The 15046-nt window shown below is 40.3% G+C and overlaps 1 pseudogene; it reads right to left on the bottom strand.

Annotated features, from left to right (window-relative positions):
* Nucleotides 1-934: 934 nt before the first annotated feature.
* On the bottom strand, nucleotides 935-14820 carry LOC107714636 (long-chain fatty acid transport protein 6-like; annotated as a pseudogene).
* Nucleotides 14821-15046: the final 226 nt, after the last annotated feature.

Below are 15046 nucleotides of genomic sequence, written 5' to 3'. Positions count from 1 at the left end.
AGCAAAAAAATTTGTCTTAAAATAATTCCATGCCAGATCAACATCTGCCATATCGCATACATGAGAAACTTCACTATTATACAAGTCATGTAAAAATGCTTGCTCACTAAAGTTTTTACGGTTTCTTCTAAAAATAAACTTAGACTTATATTTAGGTAATTCACAATTTCTGACAAAGGCAACTGTACAATGATCACTAATATCATTACTAAATATTCCAACGGAAGAATACTTATGTGGAGAATTTGTAAGTTAACATCAAGCAGTGTGGACTTGTCCATATGTTTTAAATTCAACCTAGTTGAGGAATTTATTAATTGCGACAAATTTAAAGCATCGCAAATATCCTTAAATGATTTTGAAGATTTGGTTAACCAGTCCCAGTTCAAGTCTCCCAGCAGTACAAAGTCATTGTCTGAAAACGTTTTCATATAGTCCGACAGCAGTGTTATTTTACTCCAACATATACAGAAGTTGGGCAGGTTTTATGACACACCGATTAAAATGATTCAAATACATACAAGCAGACAGGTGTGACTGGCTTCATAATCAGCAGGAAGACGTCCATGATTACTGGGACTGAAGCACTGATGTGCAGGTCTGATGCACACTAAAGCCAGCTGTGAAAGAACATCTGAAAACAGAACAGCAGGTATCTGTGTTGAGCACAATCTTTGCAAATCTAAGAGTGTTTCCTTCATAGCGCTAGACTATATTTCCCAGACGGCTGTGTTGATCTGAGCACACATGACAGCAGACCGTTCGCTCGTCTGCACTCGGAGCACATCACCATTACCCTCTGCACGCACTAACTCTATACTCACTAATGACACGGTCTGCAACTTGTGATCAGTCATTCCCAGCAGACTCTGATCAGATACAAAGCGTCTCACAGCTAAATCACTTCTCTAAGCTCCAGCGGTGTTTTACAGGGCTAGACTTTCTTCTGAATGCTCACTATGCTGTCATACACAGAGCTGGTCAGGGGAACGTAGCTCTTCTCGCTGTAGTCCAGGAAGAAGAGCGGCTCGCTGATGCTGCAGGGGTCGAAGCCACTCTCCACCAGAGCAAACTTCTGCTGCTTGAAGGTGCTGGTCATCTCCAGAGACTCCTGCAGACACAGAGCACAAGACGAGCCTCATAGACTGATCTGGGCACTCCGCTCCCGATCCAGACGTCTAGAGCGCCGTCTCCACGCACAAGAGCGACTGAATGCACATGTTACGCAGCGTACAGTCGAATCAGAAAGAAGGAGGATGGTTTAACCGCAGTACAGTTTATTTTAGACACAACTCTTATCTTGACACATCTTAACTGCTATAGGTCAGACTATATGGGCAGCTTATGTAAATGTTATGCGGTCGGGAACCTGGCTCTCTGACAGAAAACACTGGCTCACTGTTTACCAACAAATTATTTCACTAGAGTTCAGCTTTCTGCTGAAAAGCAGCCAGTTATAAGTGCTTTGCTGTTAATAATGAAAAGCTTAGAGTAATAATGTATTTGCAGTTGTAGCGGCCAAAGTGTGTTCAGTGCTGTTATCAAGTGTCACGACAGCAATCAACAGCAAACTGTTAATGCTAACGCTAACGCTAACCTGGAGCTCCTGCGCACAGCTTGTTTGTGGTTATGAGGAGAAAAGATTTTAGCAGCAAAAATTTAAAAGTATTAGAAAGTGTCTGGACTGAAACATATTCTTTATTGAAACTGCTGCTCGTAGCATTTCACCACGTACTTCTGCTTTTGCCGCACAGACATGTCCTGTAAATGTGTCATATTTATTTCTGTATGACAATTTGCACAGCTTTCAGTTGGTGGGACTGTTTAAAAATGATTAATAAAGAAACATGGACGATTGAGCTGGATGTGATTTATATTAATCTCAATAAACCACGGAGGAGAACTGAAGTTTGGTGTGTCATTGTCTGCTCTGTTGTGTACCTGCAGTCTAATGAAGAGAGGTCGAGCGTACAATGACAGTTCTCTGAGGACGTGACTGAACAGTTTCTTCCCATCGAATGAGCACTCGGGCCTCACGATCACTGCAGCCATTCCGGCTCGACCCTCACTTCCTGTGCACAGACACTTCCTGTTTACTCTAGCTCTCATCAGCCAATCACAAACACATGCATTTCAATTATTATCAACACTCAGATAAAAAACAGTCAAGTACTGAACAGTGCTCAGTGAATTTAAAACAACGATCTTTACTTTAACTTCTGGCTTACATAAATTACTTCATCATAATCCAATCATGTTTGCAAAATAATAGACAGCAGTGCATGTGTGCATATGCAGTGTTTCGGTGCTGGTGTGATGTTTAAGCAGTACCTGGCACCTGGACTCCATACACACTGGCTTCCTGAATGAAATCTACCTCTCCCAGGATCTCTGTCACCTCAGTGCTCGCCACATTCTCCCCCTTCCATCTGAAACAGTGCAGATCACAGTGGTGTTTCTGAGCGCTCGATCACTGCTCATCCTGAGGACAGGCCTCTCTACCTGAAGCTGTCTCCCACTCGGTCTCTGAAGCAGATGAAGTCGTCGTTGTCCTCAGCCATAAGGTCTCCGCTGTTGAAGTAAGCGTCTCCTGTGACAAACACGTCTCTCAGGATCTTCTTCTCCGTCAGCTGTTTGCTGACTCTGACTGCAGATCTTAGACAGCAGCAGCCCCGTCTCTCCTGATCAACACACAAGCAGAGAGCACAGCATTCACTCTCAATCATCATGTGATCATGTGCGCTCAACATCGTTAAAAACTCCTGACTGTTTGATCAGACGTGAAAACCCAACAACAACAGCAACTTCCCTGCAAGGCAGCTGTTCCCAAAATCTGTCCCAGATGCCCTCGGACAACTTTGCAAATGTATTACCAATATATATGTCATGGAGGCTTTCTGCTGCACTAATGGCTCTTTGTGGTGGAGTAGGTCTGGGCTTTAAGGCAGAGTGAATGCTGTGGCTGTGTTTTTGGGCCTGGGTAGGGTTGGTAAAGTGGAATAGCATCGAAGCCGAGGGAGTAACAAGCATAAATAACGTTTTGTCGTTCTTCTCACCTTTCTGAACATGTTGGCAGAATCCACTGCAGTCTCTCACAGGCTCCTCTCTGACCAGTTCATACTTCACCAGATCATACTTAAAAATCAGCTGCAAAGCAAACAAATCACTCAGTGTTTGAGACAGCAGATACCAGCACGGTCCTGTGGAGAATACCAGCTGGATGATTTCATCATTCAAACAGAACAAACTCATCCTTCAGCATCAACTATATATGAACTACAAACATCTAACTCATTAGTGCAGATCTCATATCCTCAGAAACGACAATACATTTATTCATTGCTTATAATTAGTGGTTAGCTGATACAAGCTTTTGTTGCGACTGATGCCAATATTTATGATAACATGATTACATTTAAAAGATAGTAAATAATAAATAATAAAGAATTCATATTCACATAATATTTTCTACATTCATTTGAAAATTAATAAATTTGAAAGAAATATCTGAACTTGATAAAAACAAATTTGTAAAAACATTTATTCTTTAGATAACAACTTTTTCATATATGTATATATTTTTCTCACTCTTCTCAGAAATAAACTGTTAAACATATACAGTGTCCTCCATCTGGATGATTTCATCATTCAAACAGAACAAACTCATCCTTCAGCATCAACTATATATGAACTACAAACATCTAACTCATTAGTGCAGATCTCATATCCTCAGAAACGACAATACATTTATTCATTGCTTATAATTAGTGGTTAGCTGATACAAGCTTTTGTTGCGACTGATGCCAATATTTATGATAACATGATTACATTTAAAAGATAGTAAATAATAAATAATAAAGAATTCATATTCACATAATATTTTCTACATTCATTTGAAAATTAATAAATTTGAAAGAAATATCTGAACTTGATAAAAACAAATTTGTAAAAACATTTATTCTTAGATAACTTTTTCATATATGTATATATTTTTCTCACTTTTCTCAGAAATAAACTGTTAAACATATACAGTGTCCTCCATAAGTCATGGGACATTAAAGACAAAATTGCTCTGTTTGCTGTAAATATGATTAAAAGATGAATATGAGACAAAACTACGAATTGTCACATTTCATTATTGGGTGTTTCAACACATACATGTTTTACCTAAAACAAGTACAAGTTTCCTTTAGAGTAATCCATAAGAACTTCAAACTCATCGACACCACATTGTTCATTCTTGAAGTGAACTTCTGCCTATTTGGTGATAAAATAAATAGCTTTGGAGTGCTGCTTGAATTGAATGTGTCCGGTGTGTGCTGTCTGTGAGTTGTATATGCGACGTGATGTTGTGCTTTTTATCCGGTGTGGGACCATCATATTTAGTTATTTTGATTAGATAATCATCAAGAGTTCTAAAAGTGTGAGACTATATATTCCAATGCCATGGCCTTTATGTAGATATTTAAAGGCCAGGGTGTCAATCTTTAAGCATGACTGTTTGGATTTATATAAAATGGTAACACTTTACAATAAGATTCCATTTGTAACATTAACTAAGGTTAATAAAATCTGTGAAAGTATTGTTCCTTGTTAGAGTGTGTTAATTTCAACATTTACGAATACATTTTTACATTTTAACGTTGCATTCTGTTATCTTGGGTTACCCTTGGCTTTCTGTACACATTCCTCAAATATAATGAAGAACAGGGCAAACTCCTCCATTATTGTTATGTTCCTTGTAGTCTAAAGGACATTGCCAAGTTTTCCACACACACTGAAAGCTTAAGACACTGACTGACATTCCCACTGGATATTCTGATCTCCCTGAAGTGTTCAGTAAAGAGAGCACAACACAACTACCATCCCATAGACCCAATCTGTCCGTTATCTGTCCGTTATCCATCCCAGAAGCCCAAGCCATGGAGGAACATATTAAAGAGGCTTTGGCCTCAGTTTAACTGTAACCTATCAGCCAGGAAGTAAAAACAGCAAAGTAGATGCTTTATCAAGAAGGATTGACCCCATCGATTCACCGCAAAACCTTTTCTACCACCATCTGTGATCATCGCTCTATCCACTGGGACATAATGGAGGAGATTCAAAGCACGCAGCAGGATGAACCTCCATCAGAATGCCCACCCAATAAACATGATGTCCCACAGCACCTCTGCCAGTGTGTCATGCAGTGGGTCTCTGTAGGCTTGGGTCATCCAGGCATACAAACATCAGCCACGCTGGGGAGGAACTGCTGGTGTCACTAATTGCATCAATGCTTGTCAAGTCAGATGCCTTCTTTGCTCTTACTGTAGTCAAGAACAACATCACTGTAGTACGTTTCTCCCCGATGGCCACCTGAACTTCTGATTTAGACCCGGTCGTCACATTTGAATTATTCGAAAGTGTGATTATATAACAGGCACATGCATTAAATTAATCAGAAGTGCCTCTCTCAGCAATTATAGCCTATTGTGGTCAATAAAACGTATCGGGTCACTGAGAAACTCATGGAGGGCTGGAGTGTCCTTACACTACAATGTGATGGCATTCCTCTCTGTCCATGTCTGTCCAAAACTCTGAAATCAGTCCAAATCCAATATGGATCTGATTTTCATATTTCTAATTTTTCTGAAGTGTTTTTGCTTGGAAATCAGAGAGTTATGCATACATGTTCTAAAAATCCTGTTTTTTTTAACAGCAAAATAAAACAAAAGCTACAAAATAAAAAACAATGTAGAAGTATTACAGCTTCACATCATTGTCGAAGTCTTCCCTCTTTGCCTCATCTGACAGTGAAAATTGCTGCATTACACTTTACATTCCTGTTTAAACTCACAGTAACTTCAGATGCACCAATCAGTAAATCACTGCATAATCAACAGAATAACACGCTCAGTTTCTGAGATAAAATCATAAAGAAACGTGACATGTATCATACTGATGCCCAACAGGGATATTATTTTGAGAATAATGATTTGGATATTGCATGACTGCTGTGAGCCATATTTCCGAAGGTTTTGTAGCTTGAAGCGTCTAAGAATAGCATGGCGAGGATTACATGTCAATGCTCTCATTAGCATCTGTCCGCTCACACTGATCATGTATTATGGAAAACGCTCAGACTACCATGCATTACTACCATTTCCTTTAGGGCACAAAGACAAAGTATTTTTTTTACAATTAAGGCGCAATGCCTGCTACCTATTATTTACTTTTTTCTATGAATTGATTTGAACTATTTATCTAGTTCCAGCCTTGGAATCTGTGTCTAACAACCCAACAGCACTAGGACTCAATTCAGATAAATGAACTCAACCAGAACAGCTTAAACACACAACACAGACAATATCTCTGCTCTGGCACTCGTGGTCATTGATCTTCTGCCTCTGACATCAAAGAGATGCAAGTACGCAAGTGACGCATTCACATGTTTGTCTGGTTGTTTATCGAATGTCTGACTCTGAGATGCACCCCTATATTCTAGTTCAAATATTTACTAAGACTTGCTGAACTGTTTCTTGTCGTTTAATCTTGACAACCTGTCCTAACCCCAGGCTGTACTGCTGCAGAGTTGAACTAACCTTGTAGAAGAAATTGGAGCGTCCGACAGCTCCGATCTTGCCGAGGTGGTTCATGAAGCACAGGTTTCCTTCAGTGGAGCCGTAGATCTCACACATGCGGATGTCCCCAAAGCGCTGGAGGAACTCTCTCCATATGTCCTGCCGGAGGCCGTTCCCAACACCCATGAGCACCCTGTGATCCTTCTCATTCTCTGCCTAACACACACACACACATGATGAAGCTGCTCACAATCACTCAGCAGGAGCCTGCAAACTCTCATGTTCAATCCGTCATGAAGTCATGGCAAAACATTATGACCTCTCACAGGGGAAGCGAATGATCACTGGTCATCTCAAAGCCACAGATGAAGGTCTGGGTAGATTGGAGGGTAAGCAAACAATCAGTTCTCGTAATCAACATGTTGGGCAGGAATAAAGACTGAAAGGGCAAGTCTTCTGGGTTGTCCCTGGTCTGCAGTGGTAGCTGCATCTACATGGCCTGATATACCCTGATATTCTGATTGTGCTGATTGATCAGACTATGCACAGTCAGAATTAAACAGTCACATGTAACCACATCAGTCGGAATTTAAGAGGGGGTTTAAACCTTTTCTAATCCATTCAATAGGACATCTAAACACTTGACTGGATTGAAAACCGAAACTGGAAATTCTGTGCAGAAATGATGGACTGTTACAGAATATAGGCCCAGTTTCACAAACGGGGCTTAGCTTAAGCCAGGACTCAAAAAGCACTGATGGCATGACATATCCTAGCCAAAATCCAGCAATGCCACCAATACCTATAATTAAACACTAATATTTTAGCTTTTCATAATAAAGGTGCAGTAAACATTTTTGGTATTTGACATATTTTATGGTTGCACTTTATTTTACAGTATGTTCACTTGTACTTACAATGCACTTTACCCAAGAACGTACTGGATAATATAGGGTTAAGGGTTAGGTTTAGGGGTAGGGGTAGGTTCAGGGTTAATACCTAGTTATTATAATTACTAAAACAAGTATACAGTATGTACACAAGGAACAAAATAAAGTGCTACCGTAAAATAAAGTGCTACCGATTTTCAGAAATAGGTATGATGTTGCATCTGTTTTTGTAAACAGTATGCCCTGTAAATACAAAACGAATCTGAAAACTTGCCAGTCAGAAAACAAAATCGGCCTTTTCCATGCTTCCATTGCAGAAGGCATATCATTAGATGGATTGGGCCGTCTAATTCAGTGGCAAAATCGCCAAAATCACCTACAACCAGATTACTTTAAAGGTTTATGTTTTAATTAATCCAACAGTGCAATAGTAGTGCACTTTGTTGTGACTGTACACTTTTAGAGCAATTGAAATATTAAAAGTAGATTTAAGTACTGGTTTAAGTCAGTACTTGCAGGTGATATAATACTAATTCATTAAAAGACCTCTTAAGTATACTTAAGTGTAACCTAGCAATGAAAGTGTACTCTAAGTACACACTTGTGTGTTTTTTTGTAATAATGTCAAATTAAAGGTTTTATTTTTAAGTACATTTTAAATCACTGTTTTAATATTCTGTCGTGCTGTAAAGAAGTACACTTATTAATGTGTAGACCAACATACAAAACCACATTTAAAGTACTTGCATATACTAACTCTAGCGTGTTATTCAATATTACAATTGTGCAATTACTAATATATTTAAACAACATACAGTTCAAGTTTTAACAAATTAAAGTATATATTAGTTTAGCATGAATGCTTGTGAGTAAATTCGGCAGTACACTTTATATTTCAAAAACAATAATGGTAATCATGAAATTACATTCAGGCCCGGTTTCACAAACGGGGCTTAGCTTAAGCCAGGACTAGGCCTTAGTTAAATTAAGATATTTAAGCAACTTTTACAAAAATGCCTTAGGAGAAAACATTACAGGTGTGCATCTTGACACAGAACAATGACATTGACATATTTTAAGATATGTCAGAGCAAGATATTTTCAGTTGAGACAGCTCAAACATGTATTTTAGTCTGGGACTAGCTTAAGCCTTGTCTGTGAAACCGGGGGATAGTGTCATAAAGGACTGCTGTGTCAATCTAAAACTCTGCTGTGAAGTGTAGGTCAACATTGTCTCGTCTCGACCAGACACCTTGTTTTGAATGAATCAGAATCAGAATCAGAATGAGCTTTTATTGCCAGGTATGTTTACACATACGAGGAATTTGTTTTCGTGACAGAAGCTTCCGCAGTGCAACAGAATGACAGCGACAGAACAAAAACACAGATAATAAAAAGAAGAATTAAAAAAATAGAACAAGTAAATAAGGAATAAAAATATACAAATTGACAATTGTATGTACAGGTATATAACAATAGACAGTTGTATGTACAGGTATATTATGTGCAAATTTGAAGTGTAGACTAAGTATGTGTGTTAGATAAATAAGTAGACAGACTGGTGTAACACAGTCTGGGCCTGGTGCTTTTTTCCTTTTCTGCTTCCGGAAGACCTGGCGCACCTCGTCTTCACTGATCTGAATTGCAGGTGTGGGGGAGAGGGGGGTTGCTGGAGGTGTGAATGGTTGTGTGGAGAGGTGTTCAGGGCGGGTGTGGGGTGTTTTTTCAAACCTGCAGTAGAACTCGTTCAGATCGTCTGCCAGTTGTTGATTCTCCGCAGTGCTGGGGGATGGTGTCTTGTAGTTGGTGATTTCTTTCAGACTTTTCCACACTGATGCTGAGTCGCTGGAAGTGAACTGAGTCCTTATTTTTTCTGAATAATTCCTCTTTGCCACTCTGATCTCCTTTTCCAGTGTGTATTTAGCCTGTTTATACAAGACATTATTCCCCTTCCTGTGAGCATCTTCTTTGGCCTGACGGAGCTGTCTGAGTTTTGCAGTGAACCATGGTTTGTCGTTGTTGTAAGTTAGGTGAGTCCTGGTAGGAATGCACATGTCTTCACAGAAACTGATATAAGATGTTACAGTCTCTGTGAGCTCGTCCAGATCGGTGGCAGCAGCTTCAAAGACGCTCCAATCAGTGAGGTCAAAACAAGCTTGTAAATCCTGCTCTGCTTCATTAGTCCATCTTTTTACAGTCCTTAATACAGGTTTAGCTGATTTCAGTTTCTGCCTGTAGGTCGGTATAAGATGAACCAAACAGTGATCAGAGAGCCCCAAAGCTGCCCGTGGAACAGAGTGATATGCATCTTTTATTGCTGTGTAACAGTGATCCAATATATTACTGTCTCTGGTGGGACATGTGATGTGCTGTCTGTATTTTGGCAGTTCACGGGAGAGATTTGCTTTATTAAAGTCCCCGAGAATGATTAAAACAGAGTCCGGGTGTTGTTGTTCTGTGTCTGTGATCAGATCAGCGAGTTTCTGTAAAGCTGAGCTCACGTGTGCTTGTGGAGGAATGTAGACACTGACGAGAATGAATGAGCAAAACTCCCGCGGCGAATAGAACGGCTTACAGTTAATGAAGAGCACTTCTAGATCTGGACAGCACATCTTCTTTAACACAGTTACGTCTGTACACCACCTCTCATTGATGTAAAAGCGTGTCCCGCCGCCGCGTGATTTCCCCGTTGATTCTGCGTCGCGATCCACTCTGAACAGCTGAAAGCCCTGGAGACTCAACGCGCTGTCCTGAATGGCGTCTTTCAGCCAGGTTTCCGTGAAACACAGAGCAGCAGAGTTTGAAAAATCCTTATTTGTCCGGGAGAGCAGAAGGAGTTTGTCCGTTTTGTTGGGTAGAGAGCGGAGATTTGCCAGATGGATGCTTGGCAACGGCGTTCTGAATCCGCGCTGCCTTAGCTTCACGAGCGCGCCGGCTCGCTTCCCCCGTCTGCGCGTCCTGAAGCGCTTGATCAGCGCAGCTGCTCCGCCAACTACTATGTCCAGCAAAACATCCGAATAATCGAAAACCGGTGAAATATTGGGTGGTGTGTACTGCCGAATGTCCAGCAATTCGTCTCTGGTGAAACTGATTGCAGGGATATAACTAAAGACAGGACAAACTAACAAAAACATAAAAACAACTGCGGACGACGCCACAGAGGCTGCCATGAGTGGCGCCATCTTGGATTCCAACCATGGATTCCAACCAAAAAAAAAGATTTTTACATGTTCAGATAAAATGTGAGTGGGGTTTGTCCTGTCACAGGGTGGTGGGTATATGGTTTCTTATGTCCAAAGAGCCCATCCTCTGGCTCGTGTCTCTCCTTTAGTGTAAGTCTGATGGGGTTTTTTACTGCATTTCTCAGTAAGACAGTGTGTGTGGGTGAACAATGCGAGCCAGTCGGACCAGCAGAAGCGCTCCATTCACAGCAGCCCCGTGTTTGTGTGCGCTGTCAGTTAAAGCTCATCAGTGCACTGACAAACACAACGTCGAAGCATTCTAACACAGTGTATGCGCAGAGAAGTGTGAGAATTGATGCGTAATGAAGACATTAGTGTGCAGTTAACAGGACCGTGTCTGGTCGAAGCATTTATGACTTCAAATTGAAGGACCTGAACCCAGACGTCATCAGAAATCATAGGGTGCATTCATACGAGTCATGCTCAGAAAACATTAAAGAGACAGTCCACCCTCAAATGAGCATTCTAACATGATTTACTCATCTGCATGACTTTCTGTCTTCAGTGAAACACAAAATATGAATTTCAATTACAGTTTCATCAGGACTGAAATAATGCTGTGCTTTAGTACAATTAAATGAGTACTGCTCTGTATTTAGAATTGCATTTTAATAATTAAGTATTGAAAAGTGCAGTACTTTTGCTGTTATTATCTGTTTTCTGAGCATGACCACATATATTCCCAGACAGACTCACATGACAAAAGCATGGATTTGAGGAGAGTACTGTACTGTAGGCTGATTGCACAGATATCTGCACAGCTCTCCGATGTACTGGAATATAGTGACGTTGTGTTTCCTGCAGTCATGCCAAAACTGAGAGGCAGAAAATGTCTTCTTCAGGACACAGGTGGCACCCTACATGAGACAGACATCAAACTCACCATGCTACGCAGAGAAGCTCAAACATTCAGTCTGATACAGCTAATGAGGCTGTTTCAGGTAATAAACATCATACAGGCATGCTCCATTGCTATTACAGTTCATTAACATGATAAATCAATTCTGTTCGGTTTTGCTGAAAGGTTTGTTGGCTGGAAAGGGCTCAGCAGCATTAGACAGCTCTCATACTAAAATCATCATGTGTATTGAAAGGCTGAATTAATTAATCCGTGAATTAATAAGTGAATTAAACAAAGTCGCATAGGCTTCGTCATTTATCCAAAGCTTTTGAAATAAAAGTATTTCCATGATCATCTAAGGTAAAATGTAACCAAACAGAGTACATTGACTGTATTAAGCAATAATGCATGTACACTTGAAGCAGACTGATCAATGGGGTCTGTGTTTGGCTGGCTGCTTCTGTAAACACTTGGCACCTGCTCAAAAGTGGCCATAAGGGGAAAACATTAGGAGAGTGGTCTATAGGGCACACATCTTTAAATCCAGCACTGTTATAACATTCGCTGCCTTTACTTTGTAACAGAAACACAGACTTTAAGGCTCAAAAACAGCTGTATTAAAGGGGTCATATGATGTGATTTCAATTTTCCGTCTCACGCTTGAGGTATTCGGCCAATCATAACGCAATGGGTAGCTGGCCAATCAGAGCACACCTCGCTTTTTCAGACTGATGAGCTTTGTAAAAATCGACGCGTTTCAGAAAGGCGGGGCATAGAGGAGAAACAATAATGTACAGTATGTGGAAAATAATGTGTTTTTTGAACCTTAAACCGCATAAACACATTTCATTACACCAAATACACAAAATACTGTTCTTTTTAGCAGCATCATATGACCCCTTTAATAGAGTGTAACAGCGCCGGAATTATTTAAACAAAATCTTTGTTAAAGCACTATATGCCATGAACCCAGCCAACCATCTACAAGGAGAATCACAACATTATATACATGTATATATGTAAAGACAAACGTACAAGACTGTGTACATAATGGCTTGTGCATAACGGGAGAGAACTACATTCCTGTGAAGCACTGTGAATGACATAATCAAATTAAAAAATAATGGAAAAATACAGGACTTTATTGCATCTACAAAAATAATACTTTAGTTTTATAGCAAATTATGCACGTGTACAAATATTTATATATTCTGAGAAGGTGGGAGACTGGGTTTTGTCATTCGTGGTGGTTCATGGGATGGCTGGAGCTATGGCTCTTGTCTGGAGCACTGACTATAATTGTAAATATGTTGCTGGGACAGAATCTAATAAAATTTAAATAAATGCAAAATGGAGTAAAGAATCTTAAAAGGACACTTCAATCCAAAATGAGCATTCTGTCATCATTTACTCATGTCGTTCCAAACCTGCATGACTTTCTTTCTTCTGTTGAACACAAAAGCAGCCACAGGAATGTTCGATGAACGCTGTGTCCAAACTACACTGAGCTCCACTAACAAAACATCTTCTCTTGTGAAAGTCATACATGTTTGGAACAACATGAGAGAGAGTAAATGATGACAGAATGTTCATTTTGGGGCAACATTTGAAGAGCAAGTCATAAATATTCTTTCATATATATATATATATATTTGGATTAGATGAAATGCGTTCTCATTAATTACTACAAGAAAAAGAATATTACGCACAATCACAATATTGCTACATCAGTTACATCTGTAGTGATAATGCATCTGCTATCACCTATAGGCCGCTCATTAAAGGTTCCATTAAGAGAATTACCCAGTTCAATGGTCCCTCCGATGCCCACGAGCGAGGCAGCGCTATGATACAGGGGAAGCAGCGTGTAGATGACATCACTTCCTGTGGCGCCGTAAGCCCAAAACCCTCCTGCTGCCTTCAGGGCCTGCAAATGTGTGATGACTGCGGCTTTGGGCAGCCCTGCCACAGTGACACACCAGAAAAACACAGAAAATCAGCTTCCCACAGGCAAAAGACAGTCACACAAGCCAGATGCTTCTTTACACACAGCTCTATTAGTTCTGCTTAGAACTGTATTGTCCTGAAGAACCATTTTATGCTGAAATAGTACCTCTCAACACGTACTTGATATGTTTTGGTTCATTTTTGTGACGCGTTTCTAAATGAAGATCACGGAGACCGAGGCGGCAGACAGAGCACCCTGTGTGTTTTCTTTATTTTACAAAAGCACAAAGTTTAGTTGTTATCATGATAAATTAAAGTAGACCCTTTACAGATTCGAATGATGTATTGCTCTTATCTGTGCAATCAAAAATTACAGAGTAATTTAAGTTCCTTTAGGGGTTATCTGGAAGAAATGGAATACAAGGAATTCCACCCTTCATGACGTCATACAGGGTCATACTCAAAAAAACTTTCCGAACGCTGCATAACTAATCGACTCTTGATGAAAGCATTTTAACAATTATTTGAATTCACTCAGTGAGTCATTTAACCATGCATTATATGCCTTTTGGAGGCTTTTGTCTCTCAAATACATTAAAATGCACAAATTCACACAACAAATTCATGTACACTGCAATTCACACACCAGAGTGACTGCATTAGTGTGGTAAACTGTAGTTTTATGAATTGGTTGTGTAACATTGTTCCTAAATCTAGAAACTCTCCCAAGACTCAAACATCTGTGAGTCTGAGACTGAAGGAGGCTCTAGACTAGAGCTAATTAAACACACCCCAACCAGCTAATCAAGCTCCTCAGGATTACTGGGACGTCCCAGCGCTCGACCACGCTGATCAAACGCTGACCCTGTTCATCCAGGTCTGGACTGAGCGAAGAAGCTGTGCACGCACCGGTGATTCCTGAGGTGAAGATGTAGAGCATGGGGGTCCTGAGGCAGCAGACGGAGCGGCACTCGACTGGGACTGGCTCCGCAGAGGCCTCCTCTATCTTCTCCAGCAGACTGAGGACTCCAGGACGAGAGCTCTCTCGCATCAGACTCCAAACCCTGATCCCATCCTCCTGGAGACTCGGGAGAAGGTCCTCTACAGCCTCCAGAAGATCTGCAACAACCGGTACTTTCACTGTTACAAATCACATCATACAACATCACAAATGACAAACACTTACCTACTTATAATGCTTTAGCTTTATTGTTTTACCTATTTTATACTTTTAACTCCGGATCTGAACGTCCGGATCAAAACACGGTGAAAAAGAAGAGGAAAGAAGTGACCGCGTATGTAAGCAGATGCACATGTAAAATAATGCGATCACCAAACATTAATCATTATAAATCACATTACAGAATGAAATGATGAAGCAGGAGGTGGAATAGGACTGCACAAGCTTGTGCTGATGGAAGCGATCGACTCTATGTTTTGATCATCGATCTGAATCTGATCCAGATGTAAGCCGTTTCTCAATATGCGTTCTTGTCTGTACTTGTGTTCTTGTGAAACGTCATCAGTCGTCGCCCAAGTACTGTTCCAATTCAAAGTTCACATCTA

The sequence above is a fragment of the Sinocyclocheilus rhinocerous genome, unplaced genomic scaffold, assembly GCF_001515625.1.
Source record: "Sinocyclocheilus rhinocerous isolate Xijiao unplaced genomic scaffold, SAMN03320098_v1.1 scaffold3390, whole genome shotgun sequence".
Lineage (NCBI taxonomy): Eukaryota > Metazoa > Chordata > Actinopteri > Cypriniformes > Cyprinidae > Sinocyclocheilus > Sinocyclocheilus rhinocerous.
The sequence above is the reverse complement of the archived record's forward strand: the minus strand, read 5'-3'. Positions and strand labels throughout refer to the sequence as shown.